We start from the raw sequence: 11,153 nt of genomic DNA, 5'->3' as shown, positions 1-11,153 counted from the left end.
TACTCCCGGACCCCAAAATAAATATATAATTAAAAAAAACGGAATTCGACTTTTTTTTTCGACATTATTTTTTTCTCGAAAAAATGACTGACCACCGTCCACGTGTTTCTTTCCTGTTCCATGACTATGTATTATGCAAATCCGACTGGAGACTTCCTGAAGTAGCAGTTGCCACCTTGTTCTCTCTAAGATGTTTGCATTATCTATACAAGTGATATGCTACAGAAGCGTGACCAGCACATGCCTTCCTCCGGAAATCAATACTTTCTTAAACTTATTTTGGGTTTACCATGATGTTATGAATTCCTCTGACTGCTAAGTGTGCACACGCCTCCACGTGCATGCGCAAGGAAGTATTCTGCTGGTTCCAGTGCCTTTTGATTGGGCTGGCTGGTGTTACTTCAAGGATATATCGGACCCCACCTTGCTGACAAAGAGATTATACAGACAAAATGGGAGAACAAAGGCCACAAGGTCATAATGTTTCTGACTGGGTCCTGCAAGAGGAACCTGAAGACCCAGCAAAGGCCTCCTGCAACGTGCAATGCAAAGTACACTTTTTATACCCTGATTTAAAGAAGCTGCTGCCCTGTATTTAGACTGTTAACACAGGGGCTGCTGCTGGGGTTCGTTCCAGTGAGGCTCTGGGCCAATTACACCCGAAAGTGTTGAAGGTTCCTGACGCTGTCCCTGGGACCACTCCTGTAGAAGCATGAAGAGTTGTTTTATATTCACCAAAGAAAACAAGGCCCTTGCCACACTTTTCTCTTGCTCCTGTGTGATGCAGAATGTCTTAAGGGTTCATCACCTAAGTGTTTCAGAATCACCATTCCCCATGGCCATACAGGGGTTCTTTTGGAGTATGGCCGAACAGATCGTGATCATCTCAGGAGTCGAGAGAATGAATGTCCAAACCTGGGAAGGAGATCCTCTTCCCCGGTGATCAGTTATGCTCTAGGGGAAAATTATCTTTCCTAGGGAGGGGTGTCTTGTGGCTCCGCGCCCCAACAGATATGACGCTGGCACAGGCTGTAGGAGTGATAAGTAACAGTCAAAAAGGGTACCAGTCTCTCTCCCGTCCTCTCAAACATTCCCCCGTAGATAGGTGTACCAAGCCAGGCCAGAACCGCCATACTTTGGGGAATGTGTGTTACAACTGATTCACTTATTGTCCTCACAAGTGGAGGGAAGTTTCTTGGCAGACAATTGACTGAAGGTAGGGCAATCACTCTTTGGTTCCTTTGTATATTGAATCCTGGTTATTGCCTGTGCAGATGACGTGAATACAGCCTTGCCCTTAAGGTTAGGCTTGGCTTTGTACGTGCCTGGAAAATGCTCATTTATTTAAGTTCTGGTTTGTTTTTGGAGGCCGGAAGATTTTCCAAGAGCAAGAACCTGGAGCCCTAGAGGGGAACAGATGACATAAATGCGGCAGCTTCAGCTGCTGTAGTTCTTGCTAGAATGCTGGCTTTCCTGCACTGCAGCGTCTTGTTTGGTTCCTTTCTGGGCAAGCTTGTGACATCAGCGTGTACTAGAGGTGTGCTGAAATTGGTTCTATTTCGGGTCTGTACTGGTGTACACATTACCCCTAACTCTCTTCCCCCAACTTCCTGCCATGGCGCTGCAGTGTGGGGTACAAGCGGTGTGTCCAGACGGGTTGTCAGTGCCTTCCAGGTAGGAGAGATGTCCCCTCTGTGGAGTCACCGTTGCCGATCAGCTAGTCCTACTCTCTTCCTGACATACCTTACAGTGATATGTTTATGCAAGAAGCCTTTTCATTGCAGAAACTCTGGGAACTCATTGTCCTTCTTAATTTCATTCAGTAACCCATGGGTTTCAAAGACTTTCCAATATGGGAGTTGCATCTTTGCAAGCTGTGGTTTGTACTAAATCCACCTCAGGATATGCTTGACCTTTCTTCAATAATAACAAAATGATTGTTTGAACCAAAGTGCATGCTCAAACTTGACCAATGCCTCTCACTTCTTAGTGGTGCTAGTATGAGAGGCGGTTGTTTTATGCACAGCCGGCACCATTTGCAACACTGAGACATGGTATCCACCTGGACTTTCATGCCTTTATACCACACTTTCTCCAGCAACCCTTCCTTGGGGTTGGTCAAGCTTCGAGGTCCCTTTTCAGGCATTTCTAGCCCTTTGGGTACTAAGCTTGCTAGCACCATATTGGAGTCTCTGAGCAAAAGACCACCTTCCGATTATGATAATTCATTGCTGACCCTCCACAGGCTTTGGGGAGTGATCTTCACTCCTGATGTTGTGCACTCTTGGAGCTTGTCTTTCCACAGGCCTGATTTAATGGCGTGAATGCCAGCTGAAAACATTCATCTAGGGTAGATGCAAACACCAGCTCATCCATTGTGGCCTCTGGGGCAGCTGCTCTGGTAATCGGGCGTATATGATCTTATGCCTTAAGAGTTTCATCCTTGTTTGTTCCCGATTTATTGCTTGGGTGACGTGGTAAATAGTCTGCAGTAGTCTCCAATCCGGAGTGATGAACCAGTGTTATGTTATTGTTGTAGATGGAGGAGCCAGTTTTCAATGCGGGTAGGGTGATGGAACGCGGACCCTGACATTAAGTTTGTGATCTGCCACAAGTGGTTGGCCGTACATATGCACATGGTCTTGATGATGTCCCACATCACTGCCAGAGCCTTTGCACTATCTGGGAGTATCTTTGCTCTGACTATGTGAGTGCCGCGCTAGAGAACATCGCTGGCAGGGATGCTCCCAATTTGTCAGGTTTCAACAGCACCGCTCCCTATTCTAACAGGTTGTTATCTGACACAATTTCAGAGGGTCACGCACGATCACAGTACGCTGCAGTCAAGGCGGTTCCATATTGTGAAAAGCCTTCTAGTCTAGTGTTGTCCATACCCAGGCAGTATCCTTCCGGATTAGGTTGCGTAGTGGTTCCACCAATGTAACTATCGAGTCTTGATAAACTAACAATAGTTTACCATCCCCAGGAAGCATTTTACTGCTGAGGGGGTTTGTTGGTGCTGTGGGCACATCGCTCAACTTGGAGGTGTCAGTGCACAAACCCTACTGATATGATTGGTTATTTATAATGTGCTTAATATCCAGAGGTTTCTAAGCGCAGACCTGGGGATTGAACCTGTGGTGCTCGGTGTCATCTTGCTTCCAAGGCGAGCACATTGCCCTAGAGCTAGCCTACTGCTTGAAATACATGGCTGAAAAATTCAGTGCAGCTGCGCACAACATTACACTTCAAGCAATTTAATTTCAAAACTTCTTGCAAGCTATTAAGCACATTTAGATGTGTTCTGCTTCAGTAGATGTGTGGACAAGTACATCGCTGACATTGAGCACACCAGGTAATACAGCTAGCACCCTTATGATCGATATCTCTGCCGCTGAGGAAACCCTTAATCTGAGTTGTTTCAATTGGTGTAGACTACTATGGCTTCTCATCCTCTTCCTGTCTCCCCGGCTTCTTTGGACAGCTTTGTTTCTGTTTTATGTTTTGTTAGTCTTGTCCGTGCCCCACAGGTCTATGGCTGCACAGTACAAATGTAATAAAGTAAAGTAAAGTAAAAAGTATTGCTGTACCTAGACGCAGGTTGAATCATTGGCTGATGGTACCCTGCATTGCGGTCCAGTTTGGAGACGAACATGGCTCCTTTCAAGTCTGTTACTATGTCATCTATACGAAGGTCTAGATGGTGCTGCATTTAGGAAGCGAATGTCCATACAAATACGCAAAGTCGGTTTCTTTCATTTAATTACAGCGACTATCATTTTGTTTAAATTCTTTATTCGATATAAACCATAAAGTAGAAAATACATTAAAATACCCATACAAAATAATTTAATTTCCCATTCTCAAAACATGAAAATAAAAAATCATTTTACACCACTGCTTTTCAATAAACTCATCCCTAAAAATCAAAACCGATAAAAATAATATAGATCTTATAACAATTCATAACATGAAGAGAGTAAGCTTGCAGCCTCTAGTTGTAGCACAGATATAAACCAGCCACCACAATTCTCACCATACATACAACGTGGGACTGGTTCCCTTCAGCTCTCCTTCCTCTTTCTCAGTATTTTCGTTCTAAGTAACCAAGCCCTATGAACACAATGGGCTCATGAAAGTACAACATAATGTGCAGTTGAGTCTCTGTAGAATGTGAGTGCTTAACTAGTAGTTTGTGTACTAGTCACCCTGAATAACAGTCTTTTATAATGCGTTCTTAAATCTTTCCGTTTTATGCAGATACATAGTTCCCATGCCTAGATCTCAAAGAGGGCAGGTACTCAACCCCCACAAGCCCCAAGATTTAGTAGGGGCAATGTTCCCATCCTAAACCAAATGTACATAGATCGCTCAACGGTGGAGTATATGTAATCAAGGTATCCCTCAAAAGTAAAGTCTGCCTTGCCCTCAAAATAGTCAGGACCCAGTTAATGCTTTGTAGTAGCCTCTGCCATCAATTCATTTTGTCCTCACAATTGCTGCTTTCTTAATCCTGACTATGGCGGATTTGTCAATGTTTCCGGGGGCTTCCCATAATCCAGACTCATTTAATCCAATTAGTCCCTCCTTGACATGTGGAACCCACCCGTTGATACCTGTGCCACATATAGATGGACCTATAAGGAGCAGTTGTCCAATAAAGCCAAGAAGAGCATCTGTCAAAACACGATGGCTCCATATAAACTGGGCATTGCGTGCTAGTGGAAATTACCATCCCAGTTTGCCATTTGGACCTATCCCAAAGTAGAAATGAATGCAAAGGCTTGATGGTCACTGCCAAAATGAATAAGTAAGAAGTGACATGATCTGCAGTCTATTCTGAAGACTAACAAATATCAGAGAACAGGGGCACAACTCTGAGTTATGCTTGCAAGTAGCTGTGCTGCTCAGTAAAGAGGAAGATGTGTTGAGCGGTCACCTAACATGCTTGGTCCACAACCATGCTGTAATGAAGGCATCCAACTGTGTGCCAGTCCGGGGTGGCATTGCAATATCCAAAAATGGCAACTTGACGTGTGTCCACACATTTGAAAGAGTATGCTGTGTAACAGTCATTATTAGACAGTTGCAAGTTTATGGTGCATGTCCTTCAACGTTGTGATCTCTTGGCTTTCCATTTGCTTGAGAAGGAATGTGACGTCCTAAAAGGGTATCACAAGTAGACACTGACACAAGAGCTGCAACTTCGTTGATGGTTTAAAAGGGTTTAGAAAACCCCTATCTTGCCCCAAAACTAAGATGGGAGTATTCTCGACCATCAAACAAAAAGAAAAAACAGTTCTAGTGAAAATAAAATGGCCTATACTAAAATGCCTGCCCTCTTTCTAATACAATAAATGTGTAAAGGGAATATGTAATGCAAAAAAGGAAAATGAGTGTTCAAAAGAAATGTTAGTATGGCTGAGTAAACTCCATTCCCCACGTTTTGTAAGGGTAAGGTGGCATAGTTGGACCTTGCATAAAGTAGTTGAAGGAGGGCACTACGTGTTGTTTCTGTGCGTTAATTAAACAATCGTATTGCACTTGTATTTGTTGATGAAGTTTTAGCCTGGGGCTACCAGTCTATATAGGCCCTATGGCATAAGGACCCAAAAATATGACCAAAGAAAAATAGAGTGAATTGACTCTATTAGGACTGGTGCTCTCAGTTTGCCCTAAAAATAGGGAATGTAAACTTTTGCACTGTGTGTTCGTATTTTCGTGAAGATTCAAATTAGAGACTGTACATCATTTTCTTAAAAAATATATTTTTATTCCACATCTATTCATGTGCCGTCTCTCCTGAATATTCTACTTCATATTCAATGAGGCCTGGCATGAAGATATTGGCTCGAATTCTATGTACGTTTGCCAATGCATTTTGGTTGTTAAAACCTTCGTCAGGGCCGTACAATTGTTTCGTTATGCCCAATCATTCACTATTTCAAAACAATGAATCAACATAATCATAGAATAATCATTTGACAGTAATTCCAAAAACAAATGCATGTAATCACACATACCCCTTCCAAGGTGTGTTTTAAATGTTCCAACAGTGAAGTGGTGATCGTGAAAAACAGAAAAGAGAAATCTTTTTTAGAGATCGGTAATGTGACTCGCATTGCGATCTTCAGTTTAATTGTGACAATTAGGTAATTAGTTAAAAGTACCTTATGGTTCAAAGGGCTCTAGGACTCGTGGGAGAAGTGTCCAGTCTGAGTATACCTGTTAATATTATGTGAAAAGTCATCAGACTGAGGTAAATCACTCAACACATTCTAATCTGGAGCACGAGACAAACACTTACCGTTACTCAGCAAAATCGCTCCGTGCTGGTCGAACGCGTCTGCAGGGACGCAAGCGCGAATGACGGGAGCAGAATTTATGCATTGCCATGGGGGTCCAAAGGCGTTGCGTGGGAACACGTCCACCTTGGGTCCCACCCCTGTGCAAGCCCAGCAGGCTGGACTGTCACCATGACCACGCTGTGCTAATTAAAGTAGAAATGAATGTTGTAAGGTCATGTGCGAATACGGCTCTTCGGCGATCTAACGCCTGTGAATTAGGAAATCTCGTTGTGCACGCATTGCATGAATGCAGTAAAAGCAAGTACTGGGTAATTAAAGTGCTACACATCTTGATAATGCAATATGTGAATGCAGTAAAAGCAGGTCCTTGGTAATTAAAGTGGTACACATCTTCATAGCGGGGTGTCTACTACACCCAGGTGTCAAGCAAACCCAATATAAGGACAGGTTGTCAAAGGTATTCATGCGGGCAGAGATAGAAACCAAATCAGAGGCCAGTTTCAATGTCTTGGGGGGTGGGAGGGAGTCAATAATCTACAAACAAAATGGGAAAGTTCTGACTTGAATACATTGTCTAGAAGGGTGGGAGGGAGTGAATACTCAACAAGCAAGATAGGAATATTACGGAAGCACATGCAAGGGTCAACTCAAAAATGGGGGACTGTAAATACAGTTAGGCCATCTTCAAATTTTGCCGAGACAGTGGAGCTGGATGTAAAGAAGCCAAATATGTTAATCCACCGAGTGGATATTCATAGGTAGCACATATAAACCCTATGAAAGGATACCAGAGGGCCGCCCGATCATGAGTGGGATTGGGTGGGTCACAGAGAATATCTCGGAATATCTGGATCTATTACTCAAACCAAGGGCTATGTCACTTCATTCATATTTGCAAGATTCCACCAGCCTTATACGGAAACTAAAAAACTTTACTTGGCAGAGTACCTTCCTTCTAGCGACTCTAGATGTGAAGGCACTGTACACGTCTATTCAGCATAAATGGGCCATGATTGCAGTTGACTACACTTTCAGGCATGAGTCAGCCTCGTATTACAACCATTTGAACATGATTAAAGAAATGTTACATCTCACGTTTGATCTCAATGTCTTTACCTTTGACAACAAGGTATACCAACAGACCAAGGGGGTAGCTATGGGTACTAAATATGCCCCAGCATTGGCGAATATCTTCATGGGGATGTTGGAAGACAAAGCAATATACACTGAATCATTTTTCATTGAGAAAATCCAATTTTGGACAAGGTACATCGACGATGTTTTTTGCATCGTCGATAGTAGCATAGAGGAATTTCACGCATTTGTGGACAAGTTAAATCTTAATTGTTTTGATATTCAATTTACTGGAGAATGCAACAAACAGCGGATACATTTTCTGGACTTGACAATATATTTGGAAGATCAAGTACTACAAACAACTACATTCAGAAAACCAACTGAAGTTAACTCAATATTACATGCTAAAAGTTGTCATTTTCGACCAACTATCACCAATATACCATTGGGTGAATATATCAGAGCGAGACGAAATTGTAATAGTAACTTAAAATTTGAAGAGGAATGTAATCTATTACAACGACGTTTTAGAAGGAGGGGATATGCCCAAAAAGACATAAGTAAAGCATACAAGAGAACCAAATTGATGCAGCAGCAGGATACTTTGAGACAGAGACAAGGGAATAATTTGGAAGCTAACATGCCGATTAGCTTTATCACTCAATATTGTTCAGACCACCAGAGATTACGAAAAATTTTGAACAAACATTGGTACCTACTTAAATTGGACAGTCATATTGGTGAGTTTGTGAGTGATCATCCACGCATTACCTTCAGAAGAGCAAATACACTTAAATCTATCCTTAGTCCATCGTTATTACCGGACATTGAGAGCACTACTCAAGGTACATGGTTACACAAGAAAGATTCTGGTTTCAGGAAATGTGGAGTCTGTCCACAATGTAAATATGCATACCAAAGAACAACGGAATTCGAAGATAAAAATGGAAAATGTTGGATCATTAAACAAGGAATTAATTGCAAAACAACTTTTGTAGTATATGGCATCATCTGTGTCTGCCACAAACTATATATTGGTAGCACCAAGAGACAGTTGAGAATCCGTATCCGTGAACATTTAGCCAAAATTGGCAGTCAAGACCCATCACTTCCGTTAGCTGAACATTGGCAAAAAACACATCAGCTACATCTCAAATCGGAAATTAGATTCATTGGTCTTAAACAAGTATCCTTGAACAAAAGAGGTGGTGACAGAGTGAAGGCGTTACGACAAGCGGAAGCAAGAGCAATTTGTTACTTCAATTCGACAAATACAGGACTTAATACAGATAATGAAATGGTTTCATTCTTGTGAGATGTAGTACATTGCAATCTGGCTTCTCAAGCTCGAATAATTTTCATTGTTATACTTGATTTAGAACACGGCTCATTGTTTATTAGGAGGTTACATGTATTTCAGGGTGTTGTTAAAGGGATACCCCATCATAATTGGTAGCTCAGTATTTTATTTGAATGTTGCCTGTAATGCTCACCAACCTTTTGTAGTTAGGTGCATTAGTGCCCGTGATTATACATTACTGTGATAGTAACCATTTAAGTATTCAACAAATATAAATTGGGTCAGGAGAAGCGTATACATGCTTTGTTAGTTTCTCAGGCTTTATTCAAATATTTTGAATTATATAGCATATGTAATTTGTAGAATGCTGGGGGATAGAATGCGGTTTTCAATGACGACGCTTGTCCTTGCGTCGCCGTGGTAACCGCGCACAGTGATGACGCCTAGTATAAGAAGACATACCTGGTAAGCGTTCGGCTTACCTGCCGACGCGTGTGACTGTTTGTGTTCCAGGAACTGGTAAGAGAGGACCGCTTATCTCATGGTTTACTTTTCAATGAGATTTAGCTTTAATGGTACTTGACGAGTAGCAGCAAAATAAGCTATATGTTGTGCTTTCCGTACTTGATATACGTGTTCTATAATTGGAAATGCGTCATCATTTCACGTAATGATGGTTAATTACAATTGTCTTCACTACGGAACTTATAATGAATTGTTTTGAATAAGGCAGAAATGGCCTGTGACCATTAAGAAGAGTTGTTTTGCCCGTTTGGTGAAGGGCGGGATTTATTCTCATGAAAATGCCTAGTTGCCACAGGCAACCTTGATATACACAATTAATGTATATTCTAAATTGGACAATCAGTTTTATTTACCTTCGCTACTTACATTTTTTGTTTAGATTGATATTGGGGATTGTACCCCGTTACTACTACATGGACAAATAGTCATAAGAACTGGTTACATCAAATTTCGGGTAAGGACATCCACCAAGTTGTCAGTTTGTCTCAAGGGACCATTGCAGAATTTGGTTATATTATTCAATGAATTGAAGAATAATGATTACTAATGGGTTCTTTTTTCTTTTTGTTTGTGTTTTTGTTTCTGTTTTTTGTGCTCTTTTTCTGTTTACTCAAACATAACAATGTATTATGATATGTTTGCATATTTTTCTACACCCATGAACCCTTCCCTTTTGCCCATCCTTGTTTTTCTGTCTAATTTCTTTCATGTTATCATGCATATTTTGTGGTCACGATATTTGAAAACTGGTATTATGTTATACTTTATGATGTCGTTCATACAAATTGTTTTTTGACTATGATATATTGTATGTCCTATATTACAATTATGGGTAGCCCGGATTTGAAAAAGGCTCAGTGGAGCCGAAACATGTTATCAATTATGGGCTCAATGGTCATGGATGATCAATAAAGCATAATCTAAGATTTAACTCAACTTGAGTTGTTGGCGCAGAGTCCTGTATTTTCATTAATTAATTTCTTCAACGTATGGGACGGTTAGGCTTTTTACCGTCCTTATACAGTTGACCTGCGACTTCATTGACCGGATTTTGAAACTTTTAATCTTGCACGTATAACTATCGGGATTGTAAGGAGTCGCCCTGGTGGAGCAAGGTTTTTCAAAGCCACAGTTTTTCAAAGCACATATAGTTTATTTCTTCATTTAGTCCCTTGGGTGTCAAAGAACTGAGTCGATCAATCCAAAATGTTTCTCGTTGGTCGAGTCTTTTTTGGAGATTCTCATATTTGTTGTATTTGCGGACCACTTCTAAGATTACAAATCTGATCTGTGCCAGATTATGGTGTTTCTCTTGCCAATGCCTGGCCACCGCCGAGGTTACTGTGTGATTCCTTATGCATCAACGATGTTCATTCCATCGAATTTTGGCAGTCTGTTGTGTCTGACCAACGTAGAAAAGCCCATAATCAAGAAAAATTGGAATACCATAACTTGTGATCAGAGAATAGAACATCTCTTTAAAGAACTCCCTACTTTTGCGTATCAACAGAGCCAGAACCGGAAAGATAAGTTGGTTTACACGAAACCTATGCACAAGAAAAGGCTAACAGATCGGATAGGCACATTTCCGTGCCTTAACTGCAGTAACTGCAACAACATCATCAAAGGATCGAGCATTAACCACCCACATTCCGGAACTAAGATCAAGTTGAAAGACTATGCCACTTGTGACACACAGAATATTGTGTATGGAATTAAATGCCCCAAGACATTGAAACTGGCCCCTGATTCGGTTTCTATCTCTGCCCGTATGAATACCTTTGACAACTTGTCCTTATATTGGGTCCCCCTCAAGGACCATTTTTGTGTAGTAGTCACCCCGCTATCAAGATGTGTACCACTTTAATTACCAAGGACCTGCTTTTACTGCATTCACGTATTGCGTTATCAAGATGTGTACCACTTTAATTACCCAGTACTTG

This window comes from Ambystoma mexicanum, chromosome 8, assembly GCF_040938575.1.
Source record: "Ambystoma mexicanum isolate Mex_15411 chromosome 8, UKY_AmexF1_1, whole genome shotgun sequence".
Lineage (NCBI taxonomy): Eukaryota > Metazoa > Chordata > Amphibia > Caudata > Ambystomatidae > Ambystoma > Ambystoma mexicanum.
Note: the sequence above shows the minus strand (reverse complement) of the source record.